Source organism: Coptis chinensis, chromosome 9 (assembly GCF_015680905.1).
Source record: "Coptis chinensis isolate HL-2020 chromosome 9, ASM1568090v1, whole genome shotgun sequence".
Taxonomy (NCBI): domain Eukaryota; kingdom Viridiplantae; phylum Streptophyta; class Magnoliopsida; order Ranunculales; family Ranunculaceae; genus Coptis; species Coptis chinensis.
The window spans coordinates 69,312,156-69,330,643 of record NC_141464.1 but is presented as its reverse complement, the minus strand read 5'-3'; the positions used below and the strand labels follow the sequence as shown (position 1 = coordinate 69,330,643).

Here is an 18,488-nt window from a genome sequence, read left to right as displayed (position 1 = left end):
AACCGGAAATGCTAAATTCATTGAGAATGGCGAAGTCAGTGGGAGTGACAAAATTAAAGAAGTTGTCATTCAAGAAATTCGGGTACAATTTCCCATACCGCAAATTACTAATGATATTGTTGTTCCTCCTGTTGTTGACCCTGTCAATAATGAAGAGCAACATATGAATGATCAACAACTCCATAATGAAGTTGTCGCTATTGAACAACCAGTTAATACACCACAAGAAGTAGCATTAAAAAGATCTCAAAGGCCACGAAGATAAGCTATTTCAAATGATTACGTGGTGTATTTACAAGTCGGAATTAGAATTTAACATCGGGATAACTAAAGATCCGGTCACGTATTCACAAGCCATTAAATGCAGCGATTCTGTTAAATGGATTGATGCCATCAATGACGAGATGAAATCTATGGAACTTAATGATGTCTGGGAGTTAGTTGATTTACATGAAGGACAAAAGACAGTAGAAAACAAATGGCTCTTTAAGATCAAATACGACTCTCAAGGTAAAATTGACAAACATAAAGCTAGACTTGTAACCCAAGGTTTCACTCAAAAAGAAGGAATTGATTACAATGAGACCTTCTCTCCAGTTTCTAAGAAGGACTCTTTGAGAATCATTATGGCATTGGTAGCTCATTTTGACTTAGAGCTACATCAAATGGATGTGAAAACAACTTTTATGAATGAGAGTTTAGACGAGGAAGTCTATATGGTTCAATCAAAAGGCTTCATAAAAGAAGGAAAGGAAAATATGGTCTGTAGGTTAAAGAAATCAATATATGGACTTAAACAAGCTTCCCGACAATGGTGCAAAAAGTTTCATAGTACCATTAGTTCCTTTGGGTTTACTGAAAACATTGTTGATCAATGTATATACCTGAAGATCAGTGGGAGTAAGTTTATCCGTTTAGTTTTGTATGTTGATGACATTTTACTTGCTAGCAATAATCTTGGTCTATTACATGACACCAAGGATTTTCTTTCCAAACACTTTGAAATGAAAGATATGGGTGAGGCATCCTACGTTATAAGAATATAAATATTTCGTGATAGATCATGTGGATTGTTGGGATTGTCTCAGAAGGCTTACATCAACAAAGTTTTGGAAATATTTAACATGTCAATGTGCGATCCAAATGTTGTTCCAATTCAGAAGGGGGATAAGTTCAACTTAAGTTAATGTCCCAAGAATGAATTGGAACGAGAACAAATGAAAGATATCCCTTATGTTTCTCTTGTAGGGAGTTTGATGTATGCATAGGTTTGCACTAGGCCAGACATTAGCTTTGTAGTCGGCATGCTAGGTAGATATCAAAGGAATCCAGGGCTTGACCATTGGAAAGCCGCTAAAAAAGTGCTAAGGTATTTGCAAGGGACAAAGGATTATATGCTCACATATAGGAAAGCTAGTCATCTTGAGGTAGTTGGTTACACAGATTCAGATTTTGGTGGATGTGTAGATAGTAGGAAAAACACTTTTGGTTATGTGTTCCTTTTATCTGGAGGAGCAGTTTCATGGAAAAGTGCAAAGCAAACTATTATTGCACCATCTACTATGGAAGCTGAATTTGTAGCATACTTTGAGGCTACAATTCATGGATTATGGTTTCATTTAAGGACTTAGAGTTATGGACTCTATATCTAAGCCGCTAAAAATTCATTTTGATAATGTCACAACTGTATTCTTTTCGAAAAATGATAGGTGTTCCGGCCCCCACAAATGTGGCCCAATAAAAGCCCAATTCAATACAAAAAAGCCCACGCTCAGAGCTTATCTACAATAAAGCTCACGCTCAGAGCTTATGCTCAAAGCCGACATACCTACACGTAAAATCAATATCAATTGCGCACATGTTTTGCGAGTCAAAACAACTTCCACAACTTCATCCACTTTCAAGATTCACTTCCATCAACTTCATATCGTGTGACAGTTCTCCCGCCAGTTCTCCAACTTCATCCCACGATTGGACAGTTCTCCCACCAGTTCTCCAACTTCATCCCACGAGTAGACAGTTCTCCCGCCAATTCTCCAACTTCATCCCACGATTGGACAGTTCTCCCGCCAGTTCTCCAACTTCATCCCACGAGTAGACAGTTCTCCCGCCAGTTCTCCAACTTCATCCCATGATTGGACAGTTCTCCCGCCAACTCTCCAACTTCATCCCACGATTGGAATATTGGAGAAAGAGGAAGTAACTATCACCAATCCTACCTATAAAATCCAACATTCGTCATTTTTCCAGAACTACGCAATCGAGACTTGATCCCAAGCAATATCTTTAGGTACGTAGGCAACTTCAAAACCGAAGTCTAGTCTTAACTCTCCCCAACAACCATCTCCTTCGCAATCTCCTCCGAAAAAGACTACTTCCGATCCAACTGGTGTGTTTAGGCAAATTTTGCTGAAACATATTTGGCGCCGTCTGTGGGGATATCCTCAACCACAAAAAAGTTGTGTCAATAGCTTCACAAAGAACAAACAACGGTGAAGGCTCTCCTCTTGCCGCTCAAGTTCAACACTTAACTTCTGCGAATGAGAATTTCATTTCCAAGTCTGATGGTTCTCAGTCATCTGCGACTGAGAAAGTGAGTATTCATATTGCAGATCCAACAACTCAAGTCGACCGTCGTCTCCGAAAATTAAAGAAACATATACATGTATAGTTGTCGAGCAAAGTAACTACAGAATCAAAGCACTTCCTTACGCACTAAAAAAAATCGTGCGATTAAGGGAAGCAAACAAAACTACAATATGAAGACAGATATTTTCAAGTGTGATCATGAGTGAGTTCAAAAACTCTTCTGCTAACTTTACTGTCGACCACTCATGGAAGGGTAGACAACTCATCGAAGATATGAAGAAAAACAATGTTGGTGTAGCCAATCCTAGCCAAAAGGCTATAAGAGATCGGCTCTCTCCTAGAAGAAATTATCTGGATGTATCACTTACCATGCTTTAGTAGTACAACCTCTCTGAAAGGTCCCTCTACAAGTTGTGTCCCAACCTCGAGCTCATTGTCGACCAATGCATGTTTCACATTACATGTCAGTTGACAATAGTAGTTCTGTAGATGGTGGCTCACATACAGAGGACCATGAAAAGAGTGATTGGATCCCAACCTTCCGTCCATATACTCCAAATGTTCACCCTAGGCGAAGAAAGAACCAATCTTCATAATTGGCTCGGTCTTTTCAATTGCCAATTGCCAATATCTAATTTTACCTACCTTTAAAAAAAAAAAAAAAAAAAAATCGACCAAATGTTTCAGAGAATATTTTGCTGATCCAAATGATCGGCAAAAAAAAAAAAAAAAAAAAATTTTTTTTCAATTTTGGCGCTCCAAGAATTTTATTTCAAAAAGCTCTTTCAATTTGGTCATCAAGCAAAAAGACTCAATTTGATGACCAGTAGACTAGTTCAACAATTCCGATCTGTTTGCCATCAATTCATATTGACTAGCTTGATCATCAAGATATAACTACGAGAAGTTGGCATACAACAAGGACAGTAGTTGACCTCGTCATGGAACTCGCACAATTGATAGTAGCCCAAACCTTAAGGCTCATTGACATGGCTGATATGTTCCATATGATGATGTCGATAGCATTCTATTTGTAGCCTCACTGAAGAATAGATCGGCATACAACTAGAAGTGGATGATCTTGTCATAGAACTCGCACAATCGATAACAACCCAAATTTTAGGGCTTATCGATGTGCTGATCTGTCCAATATGATGAGGTCGATAGCCTTCTATTTGTAGCTTCACCAACGAATGGATTAGCATACCGTTAGAAGTATGTGATTGACCTCATCATAGAACTCGCACAGTTGATAGTAGTTCAAACCTTAGGGCTTATCAACATGCTAATATGTCCATATGATGGTTAATAGCCCTTCTATTTGTTGCCTCACTGAAGAATGGATCGGCATATAACAAGGAGTGGTTGACTTGTCATGGAATTCACACAGTTGATAGTAGCTCAAACCTTAGGGCTCATCAACATGCTGATCTGTCCATATGATGGTCGATAGCCCTTCTATTTGTTGCCTCACTGAAGAATGGATTGGCATATAACAAGGAGTGGTTGACTTGTCATGGAACTCGCACAGTTGATAGTAGCCAAAACCTTAGGGCTTATCGACATGCTGATCTGTCTTTATGATGATGTCGATAGACTTCTATTTGTTGCCTTACTAAAGAAAGGATCGGAGCTAGAAGTGATTGACCTCGTCATGGAACCGCACAGTCGATAGTAGCCCAAACCTTAGAGCTCATCGACATGCTGATCCGTCCATATATATGATGATGTCGATAGCCTTCTATTTGTTGCCTCACCGAATAATGGATTGGTATACAACAAGAAGTGATTGATCTCGTCAAGGAACTCGTATAATTGATAACATGCCAAGCCTATGGCTCACCGACATGTTGATCAGTCCAATATGATGGTATCGATATTCTTCTGTTTATAGCCTAAATAAAAAATGGATCAACGATACAACAAGAAGTGTTTTACCACTGCTCAAAGAATGATGATACTTAAAATTCTTTTGCTTCAAAGTCATATTGATTCACTGCAAAAAATATTGCAATTTATAAGGAATGACGACATTCACTTTATTACAAAAGTTGGACAGAGTCTCACATAGTTAAAATGAAAGACTATATATACATAGGGGCATCTTAAATATCATTTTACATTTATAATTTATTTATTATTCATACATGCATACATTTAAATTAGCATTCATATATAACATTTCATTCAAAATATTTTAATCATTGTATTATGGGGGTGGTGACACCCCAAATTCCATTACATTATCATTACAATACTATGGAGATGACGACCCCCCAAATTCCATTACGTTATTGTTACACTATGGTTGCAACGTCACCTCAACTTTCAATATATAATCGTTACAATCTGGAGGCGTCACCTCAAATTTCATTATCATTACAATATGGCGGCGGCGACACCCCAAAATTCATTATGTTATCATTACACTTTGGGGGCGGCGACACCCCAAATTTCGTTACGTTATCATTACACTATGGGGACGGCGACCCCCTAAATTTCATTACGTTATCATTACACTATGGGGGCGGCGACACCCCAAATTTCATTACGTTATCATTACACTTTAGGGGCGGCGACACCCCAAATTTCATCACGTTATCATTACACTATGGGGGCGACGACCCCCCAAATTTTATTATGTTATTATTATACTATGGGGCAGCGTCACCCCAACTTTCAATATATAATCGTTACAATTTGGGGGCGTCACCTCAACTTTCATTATCATTACACTATGGGGGCGGCGACACCCCAAATTTCATTACGTTATCACTACACTTTAGAGGCGGCGACACCCCAAATTTTATTATGTTATCATTATATTATGGGGGCGGCGACACCCCAAATTTAATTACTTAATTACGTTATCAATACATTATGGGGTCGGTGACCCCCCAAATTTCCATATGTTATCATTACACTTAGAGAGTGGTGACACCCCAAATTTAATTACGTTATCAGAACATTCTGGGGGCGGCGACACCCCAAATACCATTACATTATTATTACACTTTGGAGGCGGCAACACTCCAAATTTAATTACATTATCAATACATTATGGGGGCGACGACACCCCAAATTCCTTTACGTTATCATTACACTAGGAGGGTGACGACACCTCAAATAACTTACGTTATCAGTACACTATGAGGGTGGTAACAGTTTAAATTTCTTACGTTATCAGTACACTACCTCAAATTTCAATACATTATCATTACAATATGAGGGCGGCGATACCTCAAATTTCTTACGTTATCAGTATACTATGGGGGTGACAACACCTCACACTTCAATACATCATTGCAATCTGCCCAAACTTCAATACATCATTGCAATCTGGGGCAACGACACCCTAAATTTCATAATATTATCATTGCTATGGGGCGGTATCACCCCAAGTTTTTGAACACTTTTTACCGATTGCATATCTATTGATTACTCAAACCGAACAACTTGCCGACCTATCTGGTATTCAATCTATATAAATTGCCGATCACATTGAATTGCTCAATTTTCAATATTGAAAAGTCCTACTTTTCTTAAATACTGAGCATCCAACCCTTGCCTTTTTAAATTTGTTGGAAGTTTTATTTCTTAATCCATATTGATTTGCATACCCAACAAACCTACCAATTTCTTTCCTTTTCAATTGCCTAACGAATTCAACAACTTGTCAAGTTATATATGTGTTTGAAGTTGTGATTGAAAATGTAATTGAACTTGCTGATCAACTTGTTACTCAAAGCCAGCTTGTACCCAATTCAATTCCTCAAACCGATGAATTTGCCCGATGAACCATTTAAGCCGATCAGTTTTTTGGAAAGGAATATTTGCAATCAAGTTGCCGACCAATTACCAATTCAAAATTTACTTATTTTTAGCTATCAGATCCTTGTATGCTAAACCGATCCTTTATGCTAAGGCTCCTTTTCAATTCTTTTTAAACAGTGCCGACACATACTATAAGCAAACTTTAGCATTCAATTAACCGATCCATTAAATTTCTGATCAATTTCAATTACTCAAATCAAACAATTCAATCAGATAACCAACAAACAATTTCCAAAACCCGAACAGTTTATAAAATCCACCAATTCTCGTCAATTCGTGTGCCGATTGTAACTTAATTATAGCCTTATAATCCATCAATCATTCAATTTGCATCCTACCAGATCTCTATGGTTTTGGCATATATATTATAATTTCAAACAGCGACATTCAAATTGCTGTACATATAAATTTATTTTTATTAACCGTTTAAAGCAAATCCCGATCGATTTGCCGAAGTTGCCGATCAACTACTTATATGTTTAAACACTCGATCTTTTCTAATCTGTTTCAAACTTTGGTATTTGCCGATCCTTTGAGGTGACCGACGTAATATATCGAGTTTCCAATTTGGTATTAAATACCCAACCGATTCTACTAGTTCCTTTATTTTTATTAGCAATCAATTCTATTTCCGATTGAGTTGTGGATTGTCGATCCCTTTGAATTGAATTGCCGCTGGTGTTGCCAATCCCTTTGAATTGCCGCTGAATGAGTTGTCGATCCTTTGAATTGCCGATGCATATTGTTGCCGATCAATCATTTAACCGATTGGTTTTCGAAAAGAGAACTTCGATCAAGTTAAGGATGAATATATTTACAGCAGAAATTCAAGTTGCCGTTCAATAACTGATCAATTTTCAAAATTGCCAATCAATGATTACATTGTTAATACCAAGTTTAAACCAATGCTCTATATCAAACAATTGCCGATCAATTCAATTCCCAATCCAATAACTACTCAAAATCAAACAATGATCAATACTGCCAATACAATCCAATGATCAATACTATCAATACAATGAAAACCCGATCAATTTATACATGATCTCTTTGATTGGTAGCTCGATTTTACTCTCGACCAAAGCAAGTAATTGTGCATATTTGTATTGGTCTAGCCGACCTAAGAAGCTCACCATATTCTTTTTGCCGATCTATATCGATCCAGTTCTTCAAACCTAGCAAACTCCCATTCTTTTTTGACGACCCTTCATTTTCATTTGGCTAACCGACCACCCGCTTTGTCCAATTAGAGAATGCCGATCCTAAACCAATTCTTGTATCAATTTTGGGTACCTGACTTTAAATCTCCTAAAACCACTATCACACGCCGATCCATTTAGATTTTGTCCAATCATTTATCTAATTTTGATTCCCACTCTAAACTTAACCAAATAACAACCCTCCAAAAAGGCCCATGGGCCCATGCCTTTTAAATTACCAGTTTATTTACGAAACAGCCCCACTTATCAATTACCATGTAAATTGACCGACCGCTTATATTTTGAAATCCTATCTACATTAATATCGGTTCTTTCAGGATGCTCATAGTGAGCCACGTCAGCAAAAATTTTAAGTAGGTATCCAAAATTAATTAAAAATCAGGACAATATTTTGATTATTTGCAAGTCAGTCCCTACTAAAAATTACACTAGACATTGGATTTGCTCGAGATTGGTTATGTGTTTTCGAGATCCATAAAATTATGAGAAAACAATTATACGCCACATTAAAAAAGGATTCGTGATATATCTACGAATTGTAAAAACAACAAAATTGATTCAAAAAACAAAAAAAACGCCATTCTACTTTAAACTACGAAACCTAAAAACCCAAATAGCCGACAAGTTTCATATATTTTGAAACTCTTCATAATTAAACTCCTACAAAACCTCGGAGGAGTCTTCATCAACTATCTTCTCTCTATCTTAATCAACACCCAATCTTATTTTTCCACTATTCTTTCAAGAAATTGAGATCTATATTAAATTTTGAGTTATTCTTTTCGTATTTTTTGGTTAGAGATTTCTTTTTGTATGATTTGTTTTGGGTAATGGATGAAACCATCGTCGTCCTCAATCCAATCTATCTTCTCAAATCAACAATGACCATTTTTGTCAAACTCCCTTTCTCTTCAACCTTTGTTTCTTTCTTATTTTAATTTTTAGTTTTGATTCACTTATCACAATACAATGGTTGACTCTTGATTTGTAATGAATGGTTTATGAGTTTCAACGTCGGCGGTTATGGTTTTAAAATGACTGAAATTTAGGTTCTTCTTTCCGTCTTTTCATTTCAAAATGGGCATGTTCAGTATATATTTGTCATGTTATGATGCGAACTTCGCTATGATTGCTTCAAACACCTTTCAAGCAAGGTATTAAAGTTTATCCTACATTTTCGTTTTCACAACAGTTGATTTCATGTTGTTATTATTCTAATTCAACATCAATTTTAAAATTTAAAGCCTCAAAACATCTAATTGTTTCAAGCTATAGAATGATGGATAGAAAATGACCAAAATGCTAGCACTAGCACTATAGACACTTTTCAGTGAATCTTTAGCTCATTTGAGTGGGTGTATGTACCTTCTGGAACTTATTTTGTTCATTGGATGTTTGCTCTGTTTTCAGATATCCATCTCATTATTCACGGCACCAGTGATAGAGAAATGTGTGCACTGGGATAGGATAAGAGCACCACCAATAGACATTCCCCCTCATAATATTCATGCCTTGGATTTTTTAGACTAATTACATCCGGGGGACCGTGTTGAGATCCATTGGCGAGGATTTTCTCAGGTAAATATTTTTGCTCTTTTATAGTGTTTGTTAAATACCAAAAACAATTTTTACTCTAATATGTAAGTTTTATGAAAAGTATGAGACTATATTTAACCCTTCACCTTTTGTATATCATAAACTAATTGCATGAATTAATTCGATTAATATGTAGGCTATGCCTTACAAAACCAGGAGGTATTAATAGGAAGTAGCGAAGAATAATGTGATTAAAGCCTTGAATGGAGACACCCAGTGGGTTTACGTTTTGATAGTTATATCTTCTGTTTTAGTAGCACACCAAATTGATCGATATATATATATATATATATATATATATATATATATATATATATATATATATATATATATATATATATATATATCATCAACGAAATATATTTATACATTTTGCAGTCCATTGATTTGTAAGTTTATTTTAGTATTTATTTTTTAACGTTTTGAAATCTATTCAAATCAAAACTATAAAGAATGTAACTTTTCTTCTTCTTCTTAACAGAAAAAGGAAACCCCCAATCACAATGAAGAAGAAGGCACCAAAGGTTGTTCTAGATAGTTCAATCAAGTAAGAAATTTTTTAATGATATGATGCAAGATGAAAACTGAATTCAAACAAACGTGAGAGCAACACAATGTTGTCACTGTCAATAGATCCACCTCAATATCACAATTAGTATTAGAGGTTTAAAATAGCAGAGGTTTACGTTTTGATAGTTATATCTTCTGTTTTACAATAGCACACCAAATTGATCGATATATATATATATATATATATATATACATCATCAACGAAATATATTTATACATTTTGCAGTCCATTGATTTGTAAGTTTATTTTAGTATTTATTTTTTAACGTTTTGAAATCTATTCAAATCAAAACTATAAAGAATGTAACTTTTCTTCTTCTTCTTAACAGAAAAAGGAAACCCCCAATCACAATAAAGAAGAAGGCACCAAAGGTTGTTCTAGACAGTTCAATCAAGTAAGAAATTTTTTAATGATATGATGCAAGATGAAAACTGAATTCAAACAAAGGTGAGAGCAACACAATGTTGTCACTGTCAATAGATCCACCTCAATATCACAATTAGTATTAGAGGTTTAAAATAGCACAAATAGCATTAAAAGACCATATCAATTTCTCATATGTTTTTATTTGACCTATTAGTTTGGGACTTGCATCCATATCTTCATCACACAAGAATATAATGGATGAATGCAGGTTCCATTGTGGCTGTGCTTGGTCTTGATACCGTTGGTCTCATGATGAAAGTCAATTTTAGACTGTTTCATATTACCTTCTAATTCTACATAGGCTCTGAGTTAGTATTTCATTATTTATTCTTTATTTATTTGTTTGGTTGTAATTCAATAGATTGCATAAAATGCAAAAGCAGCTGGTGCTTCACGTGTCATTGGTGTTGACATTGACCGCAAGAAGTTTGATATAGGTGGGTTTCAGAGTCTATTACAACTAAGGGTTTATATTGCACAATTTTATGCTCTCATATGTTGAACATGACTACGGGAAAGAGTTACATGCCTACATGTTGCATTGTTCTAAAGGTATATTTAGTTATATTGGCGAGGCACACACTAGATATTTTTTCTTAGTTTTTATTCACTTATTTTATTCCTAGATTTTGATCAAGAGCACGGATTATGAGAACCATATGCTCCTACATCTGAATTCCAGGTAGCTACGCACAACTAATAATTGATTGATTTTGTTGCTAAAACTAAATTTCAGGTGTATATAAGTAATGTTAGATCCTCACTAGCAATTAGCTTTAATTGAACTTTTTCTAGAAATAGATATCTGATTTATTTTAATGCATAGAGTTGATAGTTTATAGATAATCTATCTTCATTATGTCCTTGAATTAGCAAGACACACCATGACATTGACTTAACAAGAAATTCGATGAGTAATATACTTTTTTTTCCTTAACTAATTTTTTGATGTTTCATTCAAGGGATTGATCGCGATCTTAGGTGATCTAGTGGGCGATGAGTTACATTTTTGTAATGATCTCAGGTAAGAAGTCTAACTAAAAAGTTATCATGAGCAATATGAAGCTCTTTATGGTATTGGATTCCTTACAAAAGTCCGTCTAAATACTTTCTAGGACACTTGATAGATTTCATTATTTTTCATTTTCTACTAATTGAGATATGTGTGTGTCGTTATGCTTAAATTAAACCATTATTAAAATTCTTATTCATCTGCAAAGTAAATTCTTAGTGATAAACTTTAGAACAAAATGACAACATGTTCAATCCTACAGGAACTCCTTATCATGGTTACTGTTAACATGTAGTATGGAAGGATACCTTCGTATGTGCTTATGAGCTTAGGCTTCAGCTATGAACGCAGAGTAATTTTATATGTATATTTTTTTTGTATATAGTCACTACATTAGATAGTAGACATATCTTATATGGGACACTGTTAAAGATTTTTTTAATTCTATTGTCGTATTATTTTTAAAGTGTGGTTTACCAGTAAAGTTTTGGAGGCAATGCTGGATTTATCTCAACTCAAACCTCTCCAATTAAAGGACCTCATATTAGCTAAGGTTAGCTTCGTTAGATTTGATCTTTTGTTAAAAGTGGTTTTGTCTAGGATAATTAGGTTAGAACATTGGACATAGTTGTTTTAGATGGTTTAGGGTTTGCTTTGATAGATTTCAGTATTTTACAATAAAATCATTATACACATGAAGGTGAAAATCCTTTGGAATTCGTTTGTGATTGATACAAAGTTTGCCATTTTGTAGTGTGTTGCTCTGATTTTGGTTGGACAATTTTGTCAAATTATGACCAAATAGGGAATTGACTTAGATTGATGTGTTGATCCATTTTTATGCTTGGAGTTGCAGTTTATAAGTTGTTGTTACGTTGTTGTTTTAGTGACGATGCAAGCACAAAAGGAGACACCATCAGATTTGAATTGCAAAGACAAATTCCTTCTTCAGAATGTTACTATACCTAATGGTATAGCTACAAATGATATTTCCTCTGAAATGGTAAGTTGGTTATTTAAGGTGTCATGAATTTCAGGCTACCATTTGTACTAGCATGAATGAAGTATAGTTGTCATGCTTTGATAATGAGAAAAACTAAATCATGCATGTCATTATTTTAGTTTTTTTTTCTTCTACCCATGAGTCTTGAATCTTAAGTGCAAAAAGACTACGTACTCAAAGCTGATATCAAAGCTATCATTACTTTCTTCTTCAGCAGGCCAAAGACTGAGCGGAGGCTTTTTTGTTGGCTTTCATCTTAAATGTCTTTCTTCAAATCATGTAAGCGAATTTTTATTTTTATCTTACTTTCTTCTTTCCTAAATTATATATATTGAGTGTTAAGTACCATCCTGAATTTTATTTTTATGGGTTTATTTCGTATTTCAGAGATAAAGTGGTAAAGTACCATCTATATGACTGACGCTTCTCCATGTGGCAGCGCATCGATTGTTTGAGAATTTTACTGCTTAGCATATTGTTTAAACTATTTCAGGTAATGGAAAAGATTTTTATGTAAACTTGCTTAGCATAATGGAAAGAATTATTGTGTAATATTTTAATTAGAGCTATGTTGTTTAGCACACATGAAAATTAGTACCTTATCATTGAACATAAACTACTCACTCTGTTTCAATTTAGGATCTCAAATGTTTTGAGCATTAATCTAATAACGAAAAATGTTCTTTTTTATTCCAGGTGTCTCAGGAAACATGTAAATCTAATTATCAATGACTTTCGAAATGTGAATGCGGATAGGAGCTAGGTCTGAGCATTGGACAATACAATTTTATTCTCGGACGACGATTATATATGAAAGTTTATGACAGAAGTGTCATGTTGTGTCGTGATAGTTGTTGCAAGTAATGATATTGATTGACATATGATTGAAATCCTGATGTTGTTACCAACAACTTTTCATTCCAAAATGGTAGTTGTAGTATATATAGAGATAAGTTTTTTATTAGCCATTTTTAGAACCAAATAGTAGGATTTCCACAATGCATTTGCCTAACTTTTAGTTTATTTGTTTTTGGTAAACTTTGTTAGTTACTCGATACTATTTGAATGTTCTGTGGAGTATAACTTTTCATTTCAAATGTCTATATATATTTATCAATGGTTTTATTGTTATCCATTTCTAATGTTTGTTATATAATATAAGAGTTATTAATAAAAATATGAATTCCAATAAAAAAAACAAATAATAAACAAATTTTTTCAATATTAAATAAACAATCCCCGCCATGGGCGGGGCAAAATGGCTAGTTATTCAAAAGATTATCTATTTGTCTATCAATTAATGTCCAAGTACATACAAGAATTCCTCCAATATATTAACTATCTCACCAATTTCATAAAACCTACCAAAAAATCTATTCTTTGCCACGCGAGCTTTGCCCATGTAACAAAGAGAGGGCGATGTTCCGACCCCCACAAATGTGGCCCAATAAAAACCCAATTTAATACAAAAAAACCCACACTTAGAGCCCATGCTCAGAGTTTATCTACAAAAAAGCCCACGCTCAGAGTTTATCTATCAAAAAGCCCACGCTCAGAGCTTATCTACAATAAAGCCCACGCTCAGAGCTTATGCTCAAAGCCTACATACCTACACGTAAAATCAATATCAATTGCGCACATGTTTTGCGAGTCAAACAACTTCCACAACTTTATCCACTTTCAAGATTCACTTCCATCAACTTCATATCGTGTGACAGTTCTCCCGCCAGTTCTCCAACTTCATCCCACGATTGGATAGTTCTCTTACCAGTTCTCCAACTTTATCCCACGAGTAGACAGTTCTCTCGCCAGTTCTCCAACTTCATTCCATGATTGGACAGTTCTCCCGCCAGTTCTCCAACTTCATCCCATGATTGGACAGTTTTCCCGCCAGTTCTCCAACTTCATCACACGATCGGAATATTGGAGAACGAGGAAGTAACTATCACCAATCCTACCTATAAAATCCAACATTCATCATTTTTCCAGAACTACGCAATCGAGACTTGATCCCAAGAAATATCTTTGGGTATGTTGGCAACTTCAAAACCAAAGTCTAGTCTTAACTCTCCCCAACAACCATCTCTTTCGCAATCTCCTCCGAAAAAGACCACTTCCGACCCAACTGGTGTGTTTAGGCAAATCTTGCTGAAACAATAGGTATTCTAAATGTATTAAGCACATGAAAATGAAATACTTTTCAGTCAAAGAAGAAGTTCGGAACCAAAGAGTGTCAATTGAACACATTAGTACGGGGCAATCATCCAGGGTATTCAAGCAGCATGCTGAAAGTATGGGTCTTGAGTGTAACCAGTAATTGTTATTTTTGTGGATTTTCTTTAGTGCTTATTGCATGACATCGTTTTGAGCTCATTTTAGAATGTTCTGAATTTTATGTTTTCCATTATTTATGCACATGTAAGTGAATGGATGAATGATAACAAAAATAGTCTTTAGATAAGACATTATTGGACCATTATTGATACTTCTTACTTAAGACCTAGTTGAGAAGATCATTGGTGTTGTGGTACATGGAAGGAACCATGTAGCTTAATTTGCATGGAACCGCTATGACTCACATTAATGATTCTATTAACTATGGTACTTACGATAACCATTAAATGTTAACTCGGCATTTACGCGGGCCTAATGTTTTCTAAATTAAACCATAAACGATATTATCTTCCCATGGACCAAGTGGGAGACTGTTGGAAATATTCTAAACACAAGATTTTCTTATTAATGGAAACCCTAGATATGGTCCATAGAGAATATATGGTATATTGATTATTTACATAGAAATTGCTGATTATAGTGGTTTACTAAACAGAAGTCTTTCCTTAATTACGATATTCCTACCATGATGGATAGTGGAAATCTTATGAATTAGGAAACTAAGGTCCTCTCTCCAGGCCACCTATAAATATGTATTGATTTCCATCAATCAATTCAATTCATTAAAACACACAATTACGATTTATAGGCTAAGAGAGAGAAACCTAGTTGCCCCCATTAAAGATTCTCGCAAGCAAACATGACATCGGATAAAGGTATGTGATTTATTTATAATTATTGTTATGTGATTAACATGTGATATGATAAAAGATCCTGTTAAAACTCAAGAATCGTTTTATATTAGATACCCAAATATTTTATAATTTTGGAAACAAGTTTAGGTTTTTGACACCAACACTGTACACAATTATCACGGTTACACGGTCAGGTTTTTGCATATATCACACTCTTGTATATGTAATATGTATACAGTGCGATGAAACCAGAGACAAGTTAGCCAAACACAAAGCATACACCATTATAGACTGTATTTCCTAATAGATGATCAAGACAATTGCAGGGAATCTGTGATCCTATTGATATAATATGCATTTGTATTTCTTGAGACAAAAGTAGCTTAGAGACATTGGTTGTTGTGTGTGCCTTGTTATTCTTATACTCATATGCATTGTCACCAAATTCGGCGTTTTTTTTGAAAAAAAAAATGTGTTTAAAACCCAAGATATTGGCAAGGCGTCTTATTCCAGTTTAAAACCCGGGTTTTTTTTTAAAAAAAGGCATTTTAAACGCATTTTAAACTTAAAAACCGTTAAAACCCGAGATTTTGAAAAGCTCCCGTTTATTTATTTATTTTAATAATAATCTAAAAGAAAACGCGATAAGAAAAAGGGGTTTTGGAGTTTACCTTTTTGAAAAGTGGGCTAACGATTGGCTTATTGAGACAGTTATGTTTTGCTTTGGACTATTAATAATTGGAAATTTTAAAGTTATTAACTTATTTGTAGTACTTGATTATGCCATTATAGTTGGTAATTAGTAGTATCTTATTTAGAGTCGTGTTTTGGTACTGAATCTAGAACTTCTAGTATTTGGATGAGTAATTATAATTTGATACTTTCATGTATTTGAATTTTCTTTCATTTGTATTATTATTATTTTTATTCTATGTGTCTATTTTTTTTCCACTTTTATAAAAAAATCAAACTCCTTATCTATTATATTATTTATCACCGGTTTTTACCTTACGTATTATACGTTTTAAACCCGTTTTACCATTTTTAACCCGTGTTTCATGCCCTACGTTTTTTTACATATTTTTTTTCCGATGCGTTCCGTTTAAAACACGAAGTAAGTTTTTTTCAAGTACACCATTTTAAACCCGTACCGTACTTGGTGACAATGCTCATATGTGCTGGCTTTACTACACTCATGTTATGGTTATACCTTCATCCTATACCTCCGATCTACATAATTGTTGATCTCAATATTCCAAATATACAAGACTATAATCTGAATATGCTATGAAAAAAAGACTTTTAGTCTCGCTTTTTATTTGAGGCTTTGTATCCATTTTTAGATAAAGTGACACAATATGACCTAATCTGTCGCTTTAGAAGAGGAGGAGGTATGACACACTTAAACAAGTTCTTAAGTGACACTAGCAGAACAACTTTATGTGTCGCTTTTAAATTAATTGAGACTTAAATATTGTGTGTTGTTTTCCCACTAAATGAAAGTGACACAAGATCTTCCGGTCAAGTGGGGAAAAAACCGACACAAGAAAAGCCTCAAAATGTGCGCGAATTGGAAGTGAAAATTTTGAGTCTGGCGCCCCCCAGAAAAATCTTATGGTACGAACAGTTCTCAAAGAGCCCATGCTCTCTCAATCTCGTCCTTCTATCCCTCGCACGCTCAATCTCTGCAGCACACACCAACATATTCTTACCCACTCTCTCTCTCTCTCAAACTATTTGTAGGCGCAGAAAGGAATATTTTGGGGTTTTGAAGCTCGAATCAGCTCAAAGATCTGATTTTTTTAACAATGGGTGCTTCAGGGAAATGGCTAAAATCAACAGTTGGTATGAAAAAACCAGAAAAAGATGACCAAGTAAGCGGGAAAAAAACTCAATTTTTGTTTTATTTCTTCTTGTTTTTTTATTGTTTACTAAGTTTTGAGGTTTGGGTATTGTGTTTTTTGTAGGAGAAGGTTAGTGGTAATAAGAATAAGAAATGGAAACTATGGAGAAGCTCTTAAGGAGATTTGAGTTCAGGTTGGAAAGCGTTTTCTAAAGGAAGTCATCATAGAGCTGCTTCATAGACTTCTGAGTGTTCTTCAACGGCTGATGCTTTTAATGCTGCTATTGCTACTGTAGTTCGTGCTCCACCTAAAAATTTCGGGGTTGAGGCAAGAATGAGCTGCTATTCGTATGGGTTTTTGGTAATTGGGTTTCTTTTGTTTTACTATTTTCTTATATTTTTTAGTTAGTTTAAGCTTGTTTTTCCAGATTGATGGATGGTTAGATTTTGATGGAATATATGTTGTTGAGGTACTATTAGTGATGTTGGTTTTCTGTTATGATGAAGTGTTCACTTATTGGGGAAAGTGAACACTTGTTCTCTTGTGGTCAATTGAACAAAGTGAAAATCTCAACCGGCGTTTAGGCAGAGTAAAACTTCTTTATCTTTTAAGTTTTATCAAGAACGGTCGCCATTGTGTTGAGGTTGAAAATTTATTTCTATACTTATTTTGTAATTTTAACTGCTTAATTGCTATGAATTAAACTTTGTTTGTGGATAACATTTGATGTGAATTTCATTATGAATGATTTGTTTGGGTGATATACACATTTACTTACTTTAGTTGTAGAAGTTTATGATATTATGGAAGAGATTGTGAAATAGGATCATTTAGTTGGAAGAGATTCCCTATGTTTAGGCATCACTTTGTTGTTAAAGATGTAAATTGTTAGCTAAAACCTTGAGTCCTTGATCAAGGATATGAAATGATTGCGTGTCTGTGTTTAGTTGAGAATTCAGTTAAATCAAGTGGATAGACCGAAAGAAGTGCTAGTGGGTACTGAGTAAGGGGATGAAAGAAGTATGTAAATGTTAGTTGGTAGGGTTAGTCAATCTGATGCCTCTTTGACACCTGATACTTACAATTTGTTCGAGCAAGACTAGTTTATCCTCAGTTATTAACCAACTAATTCCCCTTTTTCAAGACTTGTTTGGTTCCATGGAATCAGAACACAATTAATCTGTGCTAGCTTAACACTAGCTTCAGCTAGGTGCTCTGTAATTGCTAAAACAAATAGTTGGGAAAAAACTGGTAATGGTATGGGTCGTTTAAACTCCGCACAGGAGCTTTTTCCAAATGAAAAAAAAAAGGTGGAAAGAAATGTAGTTGTTGCGTGGATCGGATCGTAGAACAAATAGGACAAT

At 34.8% G+C, this 18,488-nt stretch overlaps 2 long non-coding RNA genes and 1 pseudogene across 8 annotated transcripts; all 3 read left to right on the top strand.

Annotated features, from left to right (window-relative positions):
* The first annotated feature begins 413 nt into the window (after positions 1 to 413).
* LOC147477665 (secreted RxLR effector protein 161 pseudogene) lies at positions 414 to 1,631 on the top strand (annotated as a pseudogene).
* An 8,966-nt stretch (positions 1,632 to 10,597) lies between these two features.
* Positions 10,598 to 13,212, top strand: LOC147477664 (uncharacterized). Of its 7 annotated transcripts, none has more exons than XR_015208554.1 (7): positions 10,598 to 10,673; positions 11,199 to 11,260; positions 11,716 to 11,801; positions 12,136 to 12,251; positions 12,469 to 12,530; positions 12,639 to 12,744; positions 12,948 to 13,212. It is a non-coding gene; the product is annotated as an uncharacterized LOC147477664 (long non-coding RNA). The 7 variants fall into 7 exon arrangements; XR_015208550.1 differs by having other exon boundaries at positions 10,606 to 10,673; positions 12,466 to 12,530; XR_015208553.1 differs by lacking the exon at positions 11,716 to 11,801.
* A 3,512-nt stretch (positions 13,213 to 16,724) lies between these two features.
* Positions 16,725 to 17,844, top strand: LOC147477663 (uncharacterized). Its single transcript, XR_015209059.1, has 3 exons — positions 16,725 to 16,897; positions 17,024 to 17,154; positions 17,248 to 17,844. It is a non-coding gene; the product is annotated as an uncharacterized LOC147477663 (long non-coding RNA).
* Positions 17,845 to 18,488: the final 644 nt, after the last annotated feature.